This window comes from Diorhabda sublineata, chromosome 7 (genome assembly GCF_026230105.1).
Source record: "Diorhabda sublineata isolate icDioSubl1.1 chromosome 7, icDioSubl1.1, whole genome shotgun sequence".
NCBI lineage: Eukaryota > Metazoa > Arthropoda > Insecta > Coleoptera > Chrysomelidae > Diorhabda > Diorhabda sublineata.
The window spans coordinates 7764319-7771945 of NC_079480.1; positions in this window are offsets into that span (position 1 = coordinate 7764319).

Genomic DNA, 7627 nt, shown 5'->3' on the forward strand with positions numbered 1-7627 from the left:
TTGGTAACACTTATTCATGTTTGATAGTTTACACCACCAGACATGACCTTCGCCGCCATAAATAATTTATCACCTGTTTAATCAAAACACAATTGAAAAAGAATATGAAAAATTCATGGCTTGGTGTTCAGATGTTATGTTAAAAAATTATCAATGCTCAATAATGTAGAAGATTTATTCCATGGTAAAGTTAACGTTAAATATTCGTCAAAATAATATGCATCGTCCAGTCAGCTGTTAAAAAGAAACTGTTATCAGGGGCATCAACCCACTACAGAAAATTACTAAAAATGAAGTCAATTCTTACAAGAAAATGCGTGGAAATGGAAATGGAGTCATCTGAAAACTCGTACGGATGTGCACAATACAAGAAATAAAAACGAAGAAGCCAGATACTTCAGTTGCTGTGAGTAATTGATATATAATGAACAAAATCGAATATCGTGTTGCCAATGACGGTGTTCTGCTTCAATACTATACTTAAATGAAATGAGAAAATTTTAATTAGTTTCCTATAAAGATTTAACCAATAAAAGGAAAATATGTCACAAGCTTTTGTGAAGGAACAATGCTTAGGTTATTTGGCTAACGAAGATATATAAATATCTTATTTTTCTGTTCTGTCTTCTCTCATAATCTTATTTTTTCACCTCTAAACGGGGCTCATCAATAAACATTATCTTCGATATTGAATCTCTATTATACTCCTTGAATAATCGAATGAAAGTGCAGTCATTTTAGGTTTTATCTGCGGAAAAAATCTTAGTGAGCTGAATTCTTGTATACGCCTTTATTAATCTGTTGTAAGGAATAATGAAAAACATCGATATCATGCCTGATGATAAGTTAAAATAAGTTTTTCGCAAATGTATCGGTCAATTGGCAATAGCTATTATTAGTTCCTAGTGAAATTATCTACAAAAAATGTTTTCTGCGTTTTTCTATGAAATCAACCGTTTTCGGAGTAGATCGCTCAGAATGCGACTATATAATGACGATGCCCTCGTTTTCTCACCACCACCGAGGTAGAATTCAAGGCGAGTTTTTTTTTAATGGTTTCATCGTACGCGTAATCCATGATATTTTATAATGAATAGACAATTTTTCATTCAAATTTAGTATAGTATTTAGTATACTTTAGTATATATTTTTTTATTAATTGTCGATTTCTTCAGTTTCTCTATCAGTAATAGTTGCCGACAAAACGTTCAGTAGACTCATATAGAGATTTACCACATCATTTGTTGACCTTGCGCTTAAGCATGACTGGCCATGTTAATGTCAATCCAATTTTTTTGCATCCACATTTGCTGCTACAGGCTAATATACAGTCACATAATACGGTGTTCAGTAGGTCATAGAATCCTAGCCAAGTATTCCAAATTATTCTCAATACATCCGCTGTTTATCTGCTGAAGAAGTTAGATAATGGAAATTTCACAGTTGTACTCTGTCTTGTTACAGTATCTGTAATTATCTATCGATTGTTCTGAGTTTGGAACACCGTATATTACTAGTGGAGAATATATTCCAGCGTTCACTATGACATCCCGAGAGCAATTTTCTTGTTGGAATATTCATGACAAATTGTTTAGATCAGGTGTTTTCTCTCACATCTTCATGACTTTCAATTTTCCTCTCAAAAAAAGCTAAAATTGTAACACATCATGACATGTGAAAACAGAATATTTTTCTAGCTATACTTGTTGAGGCAATCAGTGGAATGTATTTCTTCACAACATGGTTTTTCGTAAATAAATGATGTAGATCGATCAAGTATTTGTGTGCATGTATCACTAATTATTAACTGTTTGATTACAGAAAACGAGTCAACTCAAAATATTGCTTGCACATTTGGAGCTCGGCTTCCAAACATATCCTGAAGATGCTCGGCCCAAGACAGAAGAGAGCAGTTCGACTTATAGGCAATCAAGAGTTGACCAGAAACTTGGATAGCTTAGAGCATAGACGTGAATGCTTTTCCGAACTGTCCAACATAATCCTGTCTAGAGCAGTTTTTACAAGACCCACTCGATAGGCAGACATAGATTATGAACACAGACTCCGCCTGAAGACACCCAATTTATCGGCACTCATTTCTTTGGAGAAGTGCAAGCCCTTGGAATCAGCTACCAAGGCACGTCTTTCTAGAGCACTACAAATTGACATCTCCGCATGGCAGGAACTACTCGAATTACTTGAATGTAATGGGGTTTACCCACTTGTGCTTGATTTTTACAGCGAGGGTAATTTAGATAAGTTATACCAGTTCCTAATCCTCTCTAAGATAAGTATATTGGAAAACAATACAATTTAAGCCTTGGTGTACAGTATATAATACCGTATGTGAGTCTAGTCGCTTTCTAAGCGGTCTACTCTGAAAACAATTTATTTTACATTTTTTGTAGATAATTCTACCAATAACAATTTTTATAACTGATATTGACCTCCGAACAATAGATCGTGACCTTTCGACCTCCATAACTTTTTTAGCCGTCACGATATAGTTCTCTATTTCTCACATCTTCCTTACAACACCATAATAAAGATGTATATAAAAATTCAGCTCACTAGGAATTTTTTCGAAGATAAAACCGAAAATAACAGGACCATAGTGGATTCATTTTAATAGTATATTAGTTTTATCCGCGCTTATACCTTTCGAGTAAATTCTTTCGTATATTTCTTTATTATAAAATTAATTTATGATTGAGGATTTTTTTTTCATATAACAATTTTCTCATATGAAAAGTTTCATTCTAACAGTTTTCCATAGTTACTTGAGACGTTAAAGCGAAGCATTGGAAATGAAAATGGTGGGGAAGATTCAAAAATATTATTGATATAAATAAATCTTGTACGAACAAAACCACCACAACTTTAAACTTCTGTACACAGTATCAGAATGTTAATTATTTAAACAAAACAAATACTTGTAGTTTTGTTATTTAGAAATTACAGTTATATCACAAAAACAAAAAGGGGAACTTTTATAGCATTATTCATTATACATTCTTAACCTTTTTCCATGCCATTATCAATTTTTAGAAATAGTCACTGCCAGATAACAATATGAAACATTTTTTAAGCAAAAAACAAAATTTTCTAGCTCGTTCCAACCCTGAATTCCTCTATTTCTATTTCTCTGTCCTTATCTGGATCATACTTATATTTGGCTATGTATACAGAGTGAGTTTTATGTATGGAACCTCTTAATTATCTCGGAAACGGCTTATACGATTTTTTATAAATTTTTGGGCGCGAGGGTCTTGTGATACGACCCGTATTATGGTGGTAAATACATTGTTGTCACATATTTTTTTTTCCCTTTGTTATTTTGAATAGATCACCCCATATATTTTGTGATTTTAGAAATAATCATTATTTTTCATCCAATGTTCCTTATATCTAAATGCCATAATTTCAATTGTAGTTACATTTGCGTTAACTCCGCCGAAGATAGAATAATACATTTAGTTTGCTACGACGGCTACAATAACAAATTTGACGTCTAAATAAATTCAAATTCAAAGTCTCAATTGACCGTTTATCTGAAAAAGAACGAAATGATATATAAATGTTATTAGGATATGATAGGTGTAGAAGACAACAACAACAATATCTTTGCTAATTTATATCCTAACCGAAATCTCATAACAAGATCTACCGTCAGTAAATTTCGCAACCACCTGTAATGAAAATTTTACGTGATAATAAATTCCATCCATACAAAGTAACGTTGCTTAAAGAGTTGTCAGGTGACGATTTTAATAGACGTGAAGAGTTATGTTATGTTATGTTTTACGATGAGGTTACTCTTTGTATCAATGAGAATGTGAATCAGCATAATTGTAGATACTGGTCACGTAACAATCCTCGTTAGATGCGTGAATCTCACGCCCAATGTCCCAATAAACTGAATGTATGGGCTGGAATAATCAGCGATAAAACAATTTGTCCCTTTTTCATTGAGGGAAACTTAAATGATCCGGCGTATTAAGATTTATTGGAAAACAGTATTATACTTGAGTTGGCTCCGATATAAACTTTTTCGCTTATTTACTGACAGTAGATCTTGTTAGGTTAGAATATAAATTATTGAAGATTTTACACGTTTTTTGTTGACTTCTACGCCTATCACCATATTCCAATGTCATTGAAATAACAATTCGTTCTTTTCAAGATAAACGATCCATCGCGACTTTCAATGAACTTAAACAATAATAATTTATTGAAACGTCAAATTTGTTATTGTAGTAGTCATAGTCACCTAAATGTATTATATAGCTACGTTTACACTATCTCCACCAAGTTGAAATAACTCCGAAATTTATAAAAATCGTTCAAGCCGTTTCCGAGATAATTAAAGCGCTCCATACATTAAAGTAACTCCTTATATTTGAATGTTATTCATATAAAATAGAGTTATAATCAACACCTACTTTCTTCATATCAGAAAATATTATTCTTATTTCTAAATAATATGGAGAGGAGACGCAAATTCATCATTCATCCGTAAAAACAGTAAATTTAATTTTTTTATTCAAGTACATTTCACATAATTGTATATTATTTTTTCACAGATTCAATGAGAAATCATCATTGCTTCGTTTTCTGTGAAAATAATAAATATTGAGTTGCGAAAATCGACAATCCATTGTTTTTGAATTTTCAGAAAAACTATGCCGAAAACAAAGAAAGAGTTATTTTGTGAAGCACAGTATATGTGAAGTATAAAATGAAGTTTAAAAAAGAGCCGAAACTTCCTAAAAATGCGAGTACTGTTTCACAAGATGCTTAAAATATATGAAACAAAATCTGTTAGTCCTATTTAAGCAAATTAAGAAATCTTCAAAAATTTCAAATTACATGAAAATATGAGAATATTGCTATCACTCAGATATAATGCTAAGGCCACATTATTCTTTGATAAAGCCAATTAATCAAAAATAATTGTATTTTTTCGAATAAGAAACTGGGATTAGTAATGTTCTTAAAACAAAATTTTCAAAACAGAAGAATATATCAACATTGTAGAGCAATTCATTCTGAAATTTGATTACAAAAGTAGAATCTTTTTTCCGTAAAATCTCAATATCCGAAGGAAAATTCTATCAAAAGCATTTTTTCGCAATCCATAAGGTTGAGAAAATAAGCAATTCGGGGATGCTTTTACTCTCCTCATCTTCTACTCTCAACCTAATTTTTTCATTTTATCTCCCTATTCCAAAATTTTCTGAAATCAAAAAATATTATTTTTCACTTATTTAATACTAGTATATAGTATTACTACTATTTTCTGTATATATGCCTACAACAACAACAGTTCAGTCAATCTAATTTCAATCAGTAGTTGTGGTGGTTGCATTAAAAAAAATTAATAAATCTGGGTATATCAAATACAATAATTGACCTATATCATATCACAAAAAAATAATTTCTATTAGAAACCAACCATTTATATACCTAAAATACAAATAAGAAGGACAGATAAAGAAACTCACAATGTCGTGGTTGAATGTTGATACGTCGTTTATTGATAACTGCTGTAAATATATTAAGTTAAGCAAGGATACCAACGTATACTAAGATTGATTTACAGTTCAGGCAGATATGTGCTTAACAAATAAAAATTTAATTGCAAATAGATATCTAACCTATTATTAGCCAAATAATTTCAATGTTTGTAATGAATAAATAACGAAAATATATTCTTAATAACAATAACATTTGCTCTTGAAGAAATTAATAAGTTTCAGTTGCAAGCTCCAGATGATCATTATATCATGCATAAGGTATGACAACAAAAAATTTTAATGCAAGCTTAGGTAATATTTGTAACATCTTTCAGGTTGCTTTAATATTCGTAATCGTAGGAATATATATGGAATGTAACGATATTAATAATACTGGAAATGTTTTAATTATCATAGTACCTGATAGAAAAACTCATGTTACTCTTATTGGTGAAATATCTGACAATAAATTGAACTTGGTGAACATTTATAAAAAATATGAAAACCAACGACCCACAAATGTCAAAATGGATCATTTCTTCTTGCAATATAATGGATACCGTAACGAACATTTCAACAACTGGTTCGACTTTTAGTACCATTGTGAATGTTCACGATCTTACCAACAATCCAATAAGTACTAATACAACTATAGACGATGTTATTTCTTTGAACTCTTTAAATGTTGCCAATTTAAGTACCAATACTGATGTAACTTCTTCTTCACTTCAAGTTAATAATACTCACAATTGTATTTTCAATATTACTATTACAAATTAAAAGTTGATAAAAGTTTTGTCCAATTTTTCCAAGTCCAAGTCCAAGTTTTCAAACTTGTATGAGTAAATAACCTTTTTTTCACTCGTAGGAATGGCCGTGCGATCAAACCATCCTACTTGTGAAAAAAAGTATTATTGCATTTACTTTTCGCTTAAATAACTATTTGTTGTATATGGTAATTTCTTGACAAAGAATTTTTATCAAATGTTTTGTTCGTGGTATTTTCACATCATTATTTTAGAATAACTGAGATGCTAATTGTTGTGTTTACTTTTATCATATGTTCAGTGTTTCTTCACTACTATTTACTACTACCTATCAAATTTTTGAATCTACAATAATAGGAATAAGAATTGAAAAAAAAATTTCTCTCTAAAACCACGCAAGTTTCCCATTGCATTCTATATCAAAGGCACGTTAAGGGTCAGAGGTGATAACGAGTAGTTCTAAATGTTTAATTTCTTAATTTATTAACTTGTCATTCGTCGCCCTGTTTAATGAAATTGGCTACATCACTTGACATATTTTCCCATGTATAAATAGATTTCAATTTCTCGAGAAGTTGTTTCTGACCACAGTGACCTAATATTGAGTCTCTATGAAACTCTTTAATAAGTTTCAACTTTTTTTTCTTCTAATCATTATCTTACTTGTCTTGAATAATGAGATAGCTTAATTTTTCAATTAATTTATATAAAAATCATAAATTGTGCATCCTTTAAATATCTCACCACATAACTCGAAATCACAATGAATTCTTTTGCTCAAAATATATTAACGCAAGTTCCAGAAAACTGGGAATAAGCAGCTTCTAGGTATTGAAGAGAAACCAAATATTACCACATTCAGTTCGTCGTAACGGGAAAAAAACTGAACTTACTGAAAAACTGAATTCTACGTCTTAACTGCACAAATAAATAAAGAATTCAATTTCAATATACTGAGTCATCATTAAATTTTTTGTGTAGAAACATATAACCATATGCTAATTTTCAAATTAAAAACTTAATACATCTTCTATTCACTTGCATATATTTAACAATAAAAAATTACTCAGCCAGATGAAGTATAATCCAAATTACAATAAATCAAAACGTCAAAAGTTGATCAGGTTTTTAAACAAAGTTTGAATTAGAGGAGATAATTTATTGAAAAATACAAGGTGAGTCGGAAGGAGCGCACCAAACTCTACGAGTGTATTATACACGTGAAAATAATGTCAGAAAACTCATATGTTTTCATCCAATTTTCATTTGTTTTCAAGTTATAACAAATTAACAAATTATCACATAAAAATTTCCTTAATTATAGGGTTCTTTCAACAAATGTTC